This window comes from Falco cherrug, chromosome 9, assembly GCF_023634085.1.
Source record: "Falco cherrug isolate bFalChe1 chromosome 9, bFalChe1.pri, whole genome shotgun sequence".
In the NCBI taxonomy this organism is placed as follows: domain Eukaryota; kingdom Metazoa; phylum Chordata; class Aves; order Falconiformes; family Falconidae; genus Falco; species Falco cherrug.
In genome coordinates this window covers 12,695,411-12,710,629 of record NC_073705.1, presented here as the reverse complement: position 1 = coordinate 12,710,629, position 15,219 = coordinate 12,695,411, and the positions used below count along the sequence as shown (strand labels likewise).

Here is a 15,219-nt window from a genome sequence, read left to right as displayed (position 1 = left end):
ATGCAGCCTTACCCCAGAGAAAAGGCAAGCAGAAGTGGTTGGTTCTGGTTTGGTAATACTACATAAAATAAAATAAAATAAAATAAAATAAAATAAAATAAAATAAAATAAAATAAAATAAAATAAAAGTGCACAGGCAATAGGGGGGGGGGGGTGGGGGGTGGGAGAAAATCCTGAGTATTTTTCTTCTGTAACAGGAAGCCAAATCCAGCCTTCAGCAGCCGCTTGATCACTCTCAGGCTTCAATTAAACAAAGTCAGGGACTGCAGAAGTTTGCTTCCTTTCCTCGAGCAGTTTTGTAAGACATTTGCTCGGTAGCTGAAAGCTCTGGAGTTTCACATGAAACTTATTAGCAGCTGGATCTTCCCTGTCACTGACTTCAAAACCCACAACCAGAGCATCACACCAAGACAGCTCGTTCCCGTGCACCTTTGATTAAAGGCTCTTGCTTCACTTGGGGAACTGAATTTCAGCTTTGTTTTCACACTCAAGCCAAGAAAAACCAGCCAGCTGGGCAGGATATGGCCCTCAACAAAGATTTCCAGGACTCCCTGCTAGTCAGCAGCTGACAACCTACAGCCAGACCCCGTCACGGAGGAAGGGTGTTGCACAGCGTTACGGTGGCAGGTCCCTGACACCTCACACAGCCTGCGGGATGAGCCGGGTGAGACTCAAGCGAAGAGCTGCTGCATCACCTGGCAAGCATCGCTCAGCTTTTTTTCATTGCCTGCTCCGTGCATTCAGTTCTCGCGACAGACTGACGTCGAGGCGGGGGCTGCGGCTGTGCTCCGGCACCGCACCTGGGAGCCGCAGTATGGGGCTTGCTCCCAACACCCAAGCCACCAAAACAAGTCCCCGCTGAAACGCGTGGGACTGCTTCCAAAGAAACGTGCCCTCGTTGAGGCTTAGCGATATATGGGTTCAAAGCAAAAACCCTCAGAGGAAGGAAAATCCTTTGCAATCTATTGCATGGGTATATACGTACCCTGACCATTCTGCTGCCCACCATACAATTCCAACCCAAAGAGCGCAGACTTCTAGCAAGGTCCCCAGCCTGCGAGGGAGGGACAGCCCAGCCAGCCCCGAGCACCATCCATGTGCCATCTGCCCTGGAGACTGCTGTCCTGTCTTCTCCCTGCCACCTCAGGTGTAACGTATCCACACTCAATAGAAACACAAACACTTCTAAGCCTTGACTGCAGGTAGACAATATTCTTATCCTAGCAGGAAGATCGCTCAGCAGCTTTTTTCCCCCCCTTTAAGAAAGAGGGAGGGAAAGACCCACACAGATAATGACAATAATGACAACAGCCCAGATGGTTATAATGGGAACATCCCTTGGGTACTGCCATCATCACAGTAATATTTTTTATATTCCCCTTTCCTGACACGCTTCAGATGTTGGTGTGAAAACCTGCAAGGGAGGGTATTTACAAGTCAATATGCTGTGAGACGCCAGGAGCACCAATATATTTTTTCCTAAGCCCTGCTTTAGAAGGAACAGAGTAAAGGGTCAGCTGTAAAGCAACCCAAAACGCCTGTCATTTCAAACTGCATTTAACACTCTTCTTCCTCTCCATATGGAAAAAAAGCATTGCAGAAGTTCCTATAAACCCCTGCATATTCCTCTGCTAATCTAGATATGCCCCATTCCCAAGGAGACTGAATAGATGTCATAAATCAAAGTTTGACTTAAACTATAAAACCTCAAGAAGAGGTTGCATCCACTGCAATGCACAAGCAAACAAACAAAACAAAAAGAAAGTTCCTAAGTAACACAAGTGCATACGAATTTTCCTGCAGCAGTGTAGTTCATACACACCAGTCTAAATAAGTCCCAGTCTCACGTGTTTATACAGCAAGATTAACTCTGCAGGGAGGGATGCTCGTAAATGGGAGCTTCTCTTCGGATCTGAGTGATGAAGGAAGGACACCAAGATGTATATATAAAGTAACAGAGTCCAGTAACTGAGAGATTCTTCTCCATTTATTTTTATCAGGTTTGTATACCTCATTTCTAATCCCTGTAATGCTGCCTTCCACCCATCAGTTAACTTCACCTCCAGAAGTCTGCCAATCTGCTTGGGAAGAAGGAAGGTTGCTGCCATCATTTTGTTTTAAAGAGCTACAACCCAATGGATCCAGCTGTGTTGATTTGCACAGCTGCATTACAACAAGCTCCTTACAGAATGAAGGTCAGCTCAGCCTGTTAAGTCATCATAAAAATTCACCAAGTATTTTGACAGGTACATAAAACACACTTCTAGAAGTGAAAGCCAGACTTCTTGGTAAGAAGGAAACTCCACCAAGCTCACGCCTTTCAGACTTCCAGTGTCTAACAGCGACACAATTCATTTCTTTCTTGCCATTTAATTGACAATTAAATGGAGGATCTATCTTCACTGCAAGAGCCAATGCATGTCTGTGTTAAAAGGGCTACCTGAAGCCAGGTTACAGGAAGTTAAAATTATATTACCTTGCCTTTGCTAGGTACATAGGATAAAATTGCAAATTAAATTAAATTGAGATGTAGAGGTCAAAAAATCCTTTATCGTCACTGAGCTGCAGCGCTGAAACAGTCCCCAGTCCTGATGCAAACACGGCGCTTTTGGCATTGTGGACAGTGCAAGACTGTGACACAACCATGAAGCAGATGTGGGAAATGTGACTTACACAATTTCTTCATTCATTAGCCAGGTACAGTTGTGCTCGATGTCCTCTCCCTTCAACCATTCACAGGTTTTGTGGGAGACCTTCAAAATCAGAAGGTTTCTCAGCCTGGTAGAGCACTGCCTTCCCCACAGCCTCTCCTAAATGATGGGAACTGCCAACCCTCTGAGATGCTCCCTGTGGAGAACAGATGGGTCAGTCCTTCCCATTCATCACCCCATCCATATCCAGGGCTCTGGACCCTTTTTTTGTGTCACTTTTTAGTCACTGGCATAAAGGACAATTAAAGCAAATACTCCGCAGCCTGCTGCAGAGACAACAATTGGTACTTGCTTCCCAATCCCTCATTTTGTTGGCCATCCTCACCCATTTCCCACCTTCTCGCCTACACAGAGAGGCTCCTGTCCTTTAACCTTGCTTTGGGATGAGAGATTTTTCTGTTTGCGGTTGTTCACACACACAGATACCCAACCCCTCACACCTCAAATCTTCATCATCCACTCCATTTTTTCTCTCCTGTTTTGAACTCTCTTCCTCTATTTTTAATTCCTCTATTTTCTTTCTCCTCTCTTTCTAATTTACTCTTTCCATCCCACTTCTGCCTTTCTAATCCTTTCCTACTATCCTCTTGGGGCAGGTTTTAAAACAAAGATCCTGCTGCTGCTCACCTCGAGGTGCAGGCTGCAACAAGGCTTAACTGCTTTATTCTGCAGACTCTGAAAATGAGAGAACCCAGATGGAAACAAAAGGCAAAAAACCCCGCCAACATCCCTGCTCCAGTCTCAAAACCCACCAAATCCACTCCAAAGACAGACACACACTCCACTGACTCAACAGACAGGAAGGTAGTGCTACACAGGAGTAGTCTCTCGTATCCTAATGTAACCAAGGGATAAATCTAAATACTCTTCCCCGTTAATGCCTGACCGATGAAAAGTGATAATGTATATAACTGAATACATATGCACACACATCCACATACGTGGAAGTACAAGGAAGAGTTTTCTTGCTTCTCTGTCATTTATTCAAGATTTTTCTACAAGCTTGACCTACCTTGTCCTGCCCAACTAATGATGCTGCTCTGTCGGATGCATACTGGATCCCACCTGAAAATTTGTTTTAAACAGCTGCTCCTATCCCACTTGTAAAGCGAACTGTTAAGCAAGTATTAGTGCAGCAAAAATATGAACCCAGTCCAACAATGAAGAGAAACATCCCTTTGCAAATCAAATTGGTGAGCGAACAAGCGGTGGAGCTGAAGCCTCTCTGTACACCCACAGTTCTTAGCTCAGGCAACACCAGACATCCCTTCTCATACAACACTCACAACTGCAGGTAATCCAGCCTTTACTGCTTAATCAAACCCCCCAGAGCTCATGGTTACCCTGAAAAGGTGCTGTGGACCCTGTAGGTGAAGGTGGTCTGGGCAAGGCTGCTGGCACTGTCACCCCGGGGAAGGGGGTCTTGACCAGCCCTGCACAGCTAACACACAGAGCAGGGGGAAAGCATCCCTCCGAGCCTCTCCCGCATCCCACAGCCTTGACTCTGCAAGCTTCAAGACACTTTGGTCTAACCGAGTGACACATTTTAAGCATTAAAAAACCCTGCTTAAATAAATCAAGCACCTGCTTGAAGTTAATTTGTGCTATGAGGTCCCTACAGTGAAGCAGACAAAGCCAAGAGAGGGACAACGGGATGAGCAATCGAACAAACAAGTGATGACTGAGCCATCAGCCTCCTGCCAAGGATCTTGTTGGGGCTTGGACCCTCCACGTGGTGCATTTCACAGCCACAAAAACTAGCCAAAAGAAGGGTTGATGCTGATTTCTCTTCTGACTCTAGACCTCTGCCTCCCCTCCCCGCAAGCCTGTTTACTTTTGCAGAGGACATTTACAGCGATGACCTCCATTCCATTATACTTTATATTTCACTTGCTTTCTGCCATCATGAATCACTAAGAATCCCCATTTATCATCATATAGTTATTCTTGAAATTAAAATAATAAAGGAAATTGCACTGAACCTTCAGACGGTTTCGTTTGGTGGGGTTTTTAAAAAAAAAACAAACACCTAACCATCCCACAGAAAAGTATGCACTTTATACTAAAGAGGAAAAGAAAAACAGAAAGAGTAAAGCATGGTTGAATTTTGAGCCTACTAGGCTTCCACACTGCCCTTTTTGTGTCCGACAACAAAGAGGTGTGAATGCTATCAAGTCACACACAGGTACTGGCAATCCGATCCTGCTTTGTACCACTTTCCAGCTAGGTGCTCATTTTAATACAACACAAGCTGCCATGCAACAAAAAAAGCCCCAAAACAAAAGGCTGTAGAAAAAAACCTACTAATAGACCCGATTATTCTCATTTTACCTCAAACAAGGAGCAAGGCAGCAATACAAAACTATTTTTGCAATGTGTCAAATTTAAAACCAAAGACACACGGACCCGTAGCCCATTACAAGCCTACCCAGCAGTGGTGTTTTTTACGTGCTATACATTACCAGTGTGTGCCTGGGCACTACAGCCCGAGCAGTGCTTCATGGCTCCTTTGGCCATCCTCCGCACCACTCGCACCAGCGCAGCCCTTCCTTGGCACAGCTGCACTTAAAGCAGAAAAAAGGGGGCCTGCCTCCCCATGAGGCAATTAACTGGGGGGAAAAAAAAACCAAAACCAAAACAAACGCAAAAAAGAGAAAATGAAATTAAATACTGGGCAAGACGAAGTGCCTTTGCAACCCATGGCCTCACCTGCCGGGGGGAGAGGTGCAGGGGAGCCCCCCAACAGCAACATCCTCAGCACAGCCCGTTGCAGAGCACAGCATCATGCTGCCAGACCCTCCAGCACCTGGGATAAACTATCCAGGAGACAACCTGCTGCTACGTGCCGCTCAGCCATCTAAGTTTAGAGGCATTTTGTCCAAGGCAATCTTTAGGAAACCCCAACGGAGCGAAGAATCGGCAGTAAAAACCTTTCAAGGAAAGCCTGGCGTGGTGCATACCTCTGCTGGGCTGTGCTGGCTTTTTAGATTCCCATCAAGGATTTCGGAGGCCTACACCGGCACATCCATGGGCTCCGCACCACGGGAGGTGGCCAGGAGCATCCTCAGAGGCAGCAGCATCCTCCCAGAGCCCACCGCTGCAAGGGGAGGCAAGGAACCGGGATGCTCCAGGAGCCTGGCGGGGGGAAGGAGGCAAACGGAGCAGAGCAGGGAGGGTTTTTAACCACTCTCGATCATTCCTCAGAATAAAATTTTTAAAAAATTACTCATCAAGTGATTAAAATGTGCAAACATTTTGCTTGGTGTTCCGACTGCCACATTTAATATTTCAAACAACATCCAGGCCAATATTGTTGCTTAATTTAACATAACTGGATCCCCAATGCATTTCTAACAGATTAAACCACAGAAATATCCACATGTTTTAATGAGGATTTGGCACTACTCAGAGCCAAACAGATTTTAGTAATATTTTTGGACTACAAATTCTTTCATAAGAAAAGAAAGCCCACTGGTAATGGATCTGATTCACTACATTGCAAGCTTTTTTGGATTTCAGTGCAAATTGAGAAACCTAAATATTTAGTGCCATTATAATTCGAGCAACATCTGGACAATTTTCTTTGCCTCGTAAAAGATTTCAGCCAGCTTTGCAGAGACTCAGTCCATGTTGCTCAGGCAGAATGGCTCCTTTTACATTTGCATGCTTCACTCAGATTCTGTAGTTTCTATGCCAACAAGCATTTGTAACTCTTTAAAAAGCACATTTGGAAGTGGGGTGTGTGTGTGTGTGTGTGTAAGATCTGAAACGTGATAAAGATTTTTTTGTTTGGGGTTTTTTTGTTCTTGTTGTTACAGATCTAAATCATCCATTCCTCATTTTTTTTTTCTGAGCCTTGGAAACCTCAAAAAGGTCTAACAACCATCTTCTCAGCCATGGCAAGTCTTCCACCTGCTTCAAAACGCAGCGGTGACTCAGAAAGAGGGAAGTTTGTTGGGTTAATCTCATGTATTAAAATATAGACACACACACACACATATACTCGCTTAATTTTACAGAGAGAGAGAGATAAAAATATATATAAATATATATATAAAACACTCTACTTCTCTCTCCAGACAAAGAATCAATAGCAAACGTCTGTTGGTGTCTCTTCAGACAAGAGCTCTGTGGGAAGAGTGAGAAGCCCACCGTGCCGAGGCGCAACCCCGCAGATGTGCCCCAGCCCGATTCCACGGGCAGAACGAACCCCACGCAAACCCACGTGTCCGTCCACGCCGCAGCGCACAGGGCCTGTGCGAGCTTCCAAATCCCAAGGAAAAGTAAACAGAGACAAGCAGCTACTGCTGAGCTGTCACTCCAAATCCAGCAGTTTGATTTTTAACCAGACTCCTGGAAGCCATGCCTCCCCCTCCTCCCCAGCCTCAGCCCCAGGCCACCCAGATGGCTCCGATTTTACGAACACTTGTGCGTGGCGCCGTGACATTGTAGGTGCATGGAGACAAAGCAAACCACAACCACCAAAAAGCAGACCAAAACATTCCAAGCCAACAATTCTACTGATCTTAGGAAAAAAAAAGAGGAACAAGCCACTTTTTTTTTTTTTTTTTTTTTGTTTTTTTTACACAGATGCAGCCTACTAGATGCATGTTCATCGTGAATCCCTCTGCAACCTGAAGGTCACACAGGACCCAGCGATGCCTTTGGGGCGACCACCTTGGGCACGCCAGCTCATCACCAAGGTGCCCAATAGAAAAACGAGTCAGCCCAGGCTGCTCCGCAGCAAGGACAGTCGAAACGAGTTGTGCCCTCCAAAATGCAGGACACAGAGGTGTTTCCCCGGGGGAGCTGCTCAGCAGGAGCAGCTGAGCAGGCAGCCCCAGCAGGTAACATCTCCCATCACCTGCTTCTCATCATTTCCTTGTCTGTGAGCTCCAGAGGGTGAAAGACCAGAACATACAGTGATACTGCTGGCATGAAAACGTTCATTGACAGGCTCATCGCTCACGATGGAGATCTGTTTGCCCCTTCAGCCCATCTCTTGTGCATGTGTAACACAGAACTGAGGTGCCGGGAGGGGAGAGGAAGGAAAGGCTGTTGATGCTGTGCAATAGTTAGTCCTAACCACACAGCCAAGAGGTAATACTCTCGAGGACCCAAGTATGATAAACTCCTCTTACTTCAGCTACACAGAGGATACACAGAAAGGAAGATTGGATGCCCTTAGCCAGAGCACAGTATTAATGCACTGCTATTCTGGCAGGGCACCAGTTCCTTCCCTCCCTGCACAATCATAGATGATGCAGCTCATCAGACAACTGATTTCATCAGCAACCTGGGATTTGTTTTCGCAAGCAGGAATCAGGATGAGATCCAGGAAGGGCAAAAACTCCCCTGGGGAACAGGAGGCAAAAGGACAAGATGAACAGAATAGTGGTGGTGACTAAAAAAAAAATATTATTAATTTTCAAAAGCAGTATTGTCTCACGGGACTAGTAACAGCCCCCAGCTAACAAACAGTTACTCCTGCAGAGCCGTCAAAAGATCAGGAGAAAAGACTATGTCTATAAAACTCCTCTCATTTGAAAAAGGCTCATAGGTCACTGCCTAGCACACGGAACGCCTGGAGCATGAGGAAGGTGCCTTACAAAATACAGCCATCACCACCCACGCTCCCAGTCTTTGCTGTGCTACAGGAAGGGTAGCACGCTGCTCTGCCCAGCTCCTGTCCTCTTGTTCCCTGCCACTATTTCACAACCTTTGCTGTTTCAAAAGCCCTTCTGACAACCATGCCAGCCAGCATAGAGCTCTTTTATGCAAGCAAGCCTCTGTGTGACTGATAAAATTCAGGCTTTTCCCTCCACATCATACCTACGTAGCTTATGCCTACAGGTCAAGACCGTAACTGCTGTAAATTAGGAGTATTTTCACGTACTTCAATGAACTGTATGGGTTTGTACTACCTGGAAATACAGCTCCATCTGCAACTTAAGAGACTGAGCCTAAAAAAATGAAATCAAGAGCAACTTTCACAGACAGGAGGTGGCCACCTGAGTGTTCTCTGTCTGGGATATCTTCTTCCATGCTACGTGCAATAAGCCAAGTGTACCGACAGCAGCAATAGCAATGCAGACCAGCTACAGAACAAACACCACTGGGCGGATTTGTGTCGCAGCCTACACCTACACCACCCCAGGACTTCTGAACAGGGAGGAGGGAGATCTCGCCTATGAAAAGCAGGGAGAGCGATCTGAAATCAGTCCTTGGCAAAACCAAAGGCTGTCAGGACTCACTTTAATTAATTCCCCTGCCAGGTTTACAATGTTTAACAAAAAAGATTGTTGTATGCCCAGCACTACCAGGTGAGACCCGAGGTGGACATTCACACACCTGGTTTTATGTCCCCTAAGCTCACTCTACCCAAGCGAGAGCCCCCCTCGCTCCCTCGTGCTAAGGGCCATTTGGGCAATGGGCTGCTATCCCACCCAGGTACAGCAGTCTCCTGGGGTTGGGTGGTATTGAGATACCTCCATTCTTCTTCTCCTTGAGATGGCAGCACAAACCTCTGGCTGTAAACGCAACAGGTGGGATCACACATACTCTTCAGCTCATGGAAATACCTGGGGGCCACGGGCTCTGTGCCGAGCCTTCTCCCAGTGGGTCCCTCACGGGATTACTGCAGCAGCCAAGTAAGACAAATCACTATTAGCTGGACCAAGTGCTACGGAAAGATCATGAAAATGAATTAACCCCCACCCTTCTCTCTTCCACGATGGATTGCACTCTGCTCCTTTGGAGCAATTTCATGTAAGGGGAGAAGGAACATACGACAGGTATGAGGAATTTATTGCCATGTGGTTTCTTGTGTTGAAACACAGCATTGAAACTGTCTGCAGTGCCTCCGGTCACGCTGTGAGATGAGGAATGAGTCAGGGCCACATCCAGGTCTGGTGCCAGCACCTTTTCCCTGCACCTGGGAGCCCACACCTGGACGTGCAATGCTTATGGGGACCTGGATGACTGGGCATCAAACCCTTCTCATCATGCAAGACTCTTGTTTTTAATACATTGTGCTTTTTTCTCTTTGCACACCCTCAGTCTAAACCCCCACTGGAAGCACGGCCATCCCCAGTTCTCAAAGTTCATGGCAATAAAACTGGGAAGCGAAGCAGAGGGCAGGCAGGTTCACCAGGCCCCTGGTGCTGGTCTAAATCCGGAGCTGTGCCGCTGCGTCCACACCAGCTTCGCCAGCGTGCCCGGTTAGTCAGGAGCCCTCAACGCCTAGTCTGGTATCAAAAAATAAATGTGTTAGCTGATAAAATATGAAACTCCCTTCCTCAACCAACGCACCCACAAAAGCTCTAATTTAGCTCTGAGAGTCATCACCGGATCGTACATCACTTTTGAGCCTTTTAAGGAAGCATTCCAGCATTTTCCCAAATTAATCAGGTAACTTTTTTTTTTTCAGCCAAAGACAAAGTTAAAAATAACCAAGGGCCAGGCAGGTGCCACTGAAAAGCTCTTGCAGGGAAAACCTTGTCCCATCACACCTGTAAGTCAGTCAGTCCTTGCCCGTCTCCAGGCACTGAAATGCAGCAAAGCCACCTTCCAGCAAACACACACCACAAAGCCCAAGGACAACGCTCCCCATTAATGCCGGATAATTTTAAGGCTTCAACTGCAGGCAGTCCATATTGCTAGCAAAATCCTACATTAAGACTTGCACTATCTACCACAGCAGGCTTGACCCCATTTTCATATGCAGAAGCAAAAAAAAACCCAACTTCATAATCCTACAGAACACTGAGCAAATAGCACTCTTTGGGACTACTTGAATACCACCCTATTAAAATACAAACATGTTCCTACAGTAGCTCAGTGATCTTAAACATTCACCATCTTTTCATTTCAGGTTTTAAGCACTTTGCCTGGCAACTGTCTGAAGGGCAAATCATTACGGAAATAGGAAGACAATTAATTTTCCTTTATTCTAGAAGAGAGGATTATTGGAATAAATAAAATAATCAGCTTAGACAAGAACACAATTCACAACTTATGAAAAACAGAGGACTTTTTTTCATTTTTCTTTCCGAAGAAAAGATATTCTTGGATGGAGTCTGCAAGGCAAGTGCAGAAGTTTTGGAGTTAAATAACCTTGGACTGCTAACTCACTACATGCCATCAGCAGGAGGAAGACGGTCATTTCAGACACTCTTGGAGCCACTGTTTTAATTTTTTAATATAGCAACTTAGAACACCCCAAAAAAAAGTCACAAAGGCCACTTGCCAATCTCATTTTGTACAGAGGTAAGCCTGAAGCAGCCCCAGTCCGAGTGGGAAAGGTGCCACAGGAGCAAGCACAGCTACAGCACTGGGCACTGACAACATCAGGTCACCGCTTTTTAGGGTCCTCTTCCCATCCAGGGCTCTGCCCCCAGTAAATCCACATTGAGTCCGTTGAGATTAATGAATTTATCTGGATTTCAGCCACTGCAGAAGTTATCAGAACCAGTTTCAAAAGCAAACAAAGGAAGGTTATATGCTAATGCTTGCTGATGAATGCAAAGCAGAAGAGCGACTGTCTTACCAACGCCACTATTTGACACCAGCCTGTAGCACGTGATGCTCAGCACCATGATTAATATGGTTAAAGGAGTATCTGATACACCGTGACATGCATGTATACCTCCATTTAGCAATTAAATTAAAGGTAAGACATTTAAATCCCAAACCCCAGTGGGAGAAGTGAGTAAGAGGAAAAGGAGAGCCTTCAAGTTCATATTGGCAAGAGACGGAGTTACTATTTACTGAGAAAATTTTGGGATATCTTGGTAGGAACTGTACAGTTATTTCTGAAGGACTCCTCTAATAAGCAGTGTGAGTTATAAAAATAGTATGGAAACTGTGGTTCAAGGTTGCTACAGCCTTGAAAAAGAAAGAGAGGTAATTGATGGAGGCACAGATTCCCAGGAACACTGACTGTAAAAGTACTGAGAAATCAAATTGATGATCTGGAAAATAAGATGAGATTAAGAATGATCAGTTAGTGGGGCCTCCTGAAGGAGCAGAAGCAGGCTCTTAGTTTGCAGTGGATTATTAAGAAGGTTAGGGATGAATAATTCCTACTGTTCGTATCATGTCCTGGCAAGCCATGTCCCCAGACAGGCCAGTTACGTAGTGCCCCGCACCCCTCCTGGGGACGGAGCTCGCTCGTGCATCAAGGAGCCCACGTGTTTATGCCAGCTCATAAATCTGAGCCTGGTTCCAGGATCCGGCCCCGGCCCCCCCCCCACTGCTGTGACACCAGAGGGAAATGCATGGCTCCAAGCTGCTCCCTTTGCTTTCTCCAGCAGTGGCTCTACAAACTCCAGGTGCCCAGGCACAGCCACGTTGCAGCAGCTGGAGAAAGCACCACTAGAAAAAGCTCCCGCACATACCGGCACCGCTGCCCTTCCCACGGGGAACAGCCATGTCTTCTGTTTGCTTCTCGAACTGCAAATCACTGTGGCAGCAAGTAGGTCACGGACTAGATGGCGCTTGAAGAATCACCTGCAGTTCATTGCCTTCCCTTTTCTTTTTTTTTTTTTTTTTCAGGAGCTACCAAGTCACTTCACCACCACCTTCAAAAGCAGCCTCCTCCTCCAGCACAGCCCCATCCATCCATCCCTCCTGGTCCTCTCCTCCTCTGGCTGCTATGCCCACAGCCCTGTCTCCTCCATTTCTGCTCTCTCCCTGGTCTGTTTAATTCCATCTTTCCCTGCAGGTGGAGGCAGGTCTTTAAAGCAGGATTTTTCTTCCATCTTCCCTTTCACCACAGACCGTATTTTCCCAAGCATAACATACTGCAGTGCATTGCTTTTCTAACACTCAGAAGCCCAAATGTTACGTCCTCCTCCACACTGATCAATTCATTAAGCCTCATCCACCACCGGAAAGGTAGTTATTCTACTAATTTCACAACCAGGTTAAAAAATGCAGCTCCTTCCCCTATGTCCATAACTTCACTTATTAATCCTCAGGAAGAAGGGGGGTAGGGAGTCCTCTTTGCCAGCTGCTGCTTTCAGGCTTGCTCCGGTCCCCTCCCAAAACAGAGCTCCACCAGCGCCCCTGGAGCAGATCCCATGGGAGCCGCCGGGGAGATGCCACAAGACCCTTCCCTGCTTTCCCCAGGACCTGCGAAGAGCTGGCAGCCCAGCCGGAGGGCTCGGGGCAGAGGGAGAGCGCTGCGAAAGGGCACGAAGGAGGCTGCAGCAGCAAGGAGCTGGTTCAGGGTGTTAAAGAAGCTGAAATGCAGCCGTAAGCCGGATTCCAAAATGCCCAGGAAGGCTGGAGAGCAGGAGATAAAACTTCTCCTCTGAAGCGAGCCTCAGTAAGGCATGAAGGTGGAGAAATGCTGCGCATTACAGAAAACCCTTCCACACAGCTTCACAGCAGAAAGAGGATTCATCACAGCAAATAATTACAAGGCTTATATCATAATGTCTGGTTTTCAAGTCATTGCCAATTGACTAAAGGTTGGCTGAAGCAGTTAGAAGGGTGAGATGCAAAAACACTGGGCTTTGAAGTGGTCAGTATTTGATTATTAAAGACCAGGACCTTGATGCAATGCATTACCCAGCGCAGTAACTTTCCCTGTGATTGCCAGGTTTGCATAAGGTTTCTTTAGATAGACCTGTAAGATTCAGTTCCATTTTGTTCTTTCTGTTTTGAATGCAGTCCTTGGCTGCTACAATACCAAAGATGTGAGCAAGTCCCACATTCAGGTTTCAGTTCCTCCACTGCACCAAGTTATGCTGATGGAGGAAGAGACAAAACTGGCCATACAGGCAGGTTTTCTCACAGAAACCTAAAGACAGGAGCCTGCAAATTCAGGCAATGAAGCCTCCTGAAAAACTCGAGTTACTCATCTTGGTAAGAGCATCAGGAGTCCCCTGCGCTGCATTCCCTGCACCACCACAGTGTGCACAGCCCCAGTGTGCTGACGGGCAGGATACAGGAGTGAAACACCCGGGGGAAGGTTTTCGGGTGGGATGACACCTCTGCTCCCCCCAGATGACACCAGCCTGAGCACTGGCTGTTGCCTCCCCACCGACAGCCCCATTCCCTGTAGGCTGCTGCTCCTACAGCCGGCGCTGATGTGCCCCATCCCCTCGGCTGCTGGGGCTCACCACCTGCCCCACAACAGGCACTGCCCCCATTTCAGCCCAGGTTGAATGAAGAACCAACGTTTAACCATACCAAAGGGTTGGGGGGGTTGCACGGGCGTGCCCACTCCATGAGAACACCTTGGCAGGGAGCTGCAGAGCTCCTCTGGCAGAGCCCAAGAACCAACAGACCCACAAATTTTAAACCGACCAAATTAAACTTGGTTGTAGCTATTATTTTTTTTCCCTTTCAGACTCAGCAGTTCCAGAGCTTGCTGGAGAGGAGCTGAACGTCTTCTCAGCACCGAAGAGCCCTGCGCAGGAGGGAAGCAGCTGTGGGCTGAGGCTCTGCAAAAGCTGCTCCGACCCGGAGGCACAAAGTCTCCAGCCGCCCAAGGTGTGGTAAGGCTGAAGCACAGCGCTCCGTGCTAGGGGCTCTCCTCAGCCACTGCAAACGGCTCGTTTTCCCCATTTTACTCTAAAACAGGAAGAGTAGGAGGGCTTTGCTCCCTGGCTTCGAGCCAAAAGGCATGGCACTGAGGAAACAGCATCACCTTTGTCCTTTTGCTGAGCCTTTCCCCTGTTTTCTGGTGCCAGAGATGCCCACCCTGGTACTGGAGACTGAAGGAAAAAGTTTCCAGCCAGTCCAAACCGTTTCAGAGATGAACCCAATTCCCTTTCCTGGTGAGGCTGCGATAAAGAATGAGCTGATGGACCCAGGCTCCCTAAAGTGGCCCACTGCAAGAGGGAAAGACAGTGATGACCAGGGACAAGCACCTCATTTCAGCCTACGAACCAGTCCTGGTGCCAAGGGACCTCTGGGTACTGTACCGGTAAAGCAGCCCCCTGCTTACACACTTTTGGTTAAAGATGTATTTTTGTTACACTCTGATCATAAATTCTAAGGGCTATTTTCACTTTCTTGCTTTCACCTTGGCTTTTCAAAAAGCTATGTCCCAGCCCTTCAACCAAATGCACTTTCACCAGAACTTGATAGTTTTCCTCTGTACTACAAACTCCTTGTCGTGGTGGCAGATGTGTCGCTGGCATAAGAGAAAAATCTGAAACAGAAAACACTCATCCACCACTGAGAAACACGCAACACCGCTGAATCCCGACAGAACCACGGTCCTCCAAGAGACAAGTCTTTGTTCTCACAATTTCCAAAACAGTATTCTGAAAACAACGTTCCTCCTTATATAGATTTATATTGCTATATCTCTATCATTTTCCTTACACCCATCAAAACAAAGATATAATTAACCCACCCTCAATAGAAATTACAATGATTTTGAAACAGCAAGAAACAATCTATTTGCATTTGGTAGCTAATTATTCCCCCTACGCACACAGCCACCAATGTTCCCTAAAACCGTCCACAGAACAGACAATCTGTGCTAGCC

At 46.9% G+C, this 15,219-nt stretch overlaps 1 protein-coding gene across 6 annotated transcripts in view; it reads right to left on the bottom strand.

Moving 5' to 3' along the window:
• EHMT1 (euchromatic histone lysine methyltransferase 1) overlaps window positions 1-15,219 on the bottom strand; it is a 121,476-nt gene that overhangs the window by 83,860 nt on the left and 22,397 nt on the right. The window contains exon 1 of one of the 6 annotated variants that reach the window (XM_055719955.1): window positions 12,110-12,767. The exons of the other annotated variants lie outside the window; for them this stretch is intronic. The gene's annotated coding sequence lies outside the window, so the exon portion shown is untranslated. Of the gene's footprint in view, window positions 1-12,109; window positions 12,768-15,219 lie in introns of those variants that run through there. 6 annotated transcript variants of the gene reach the window in all.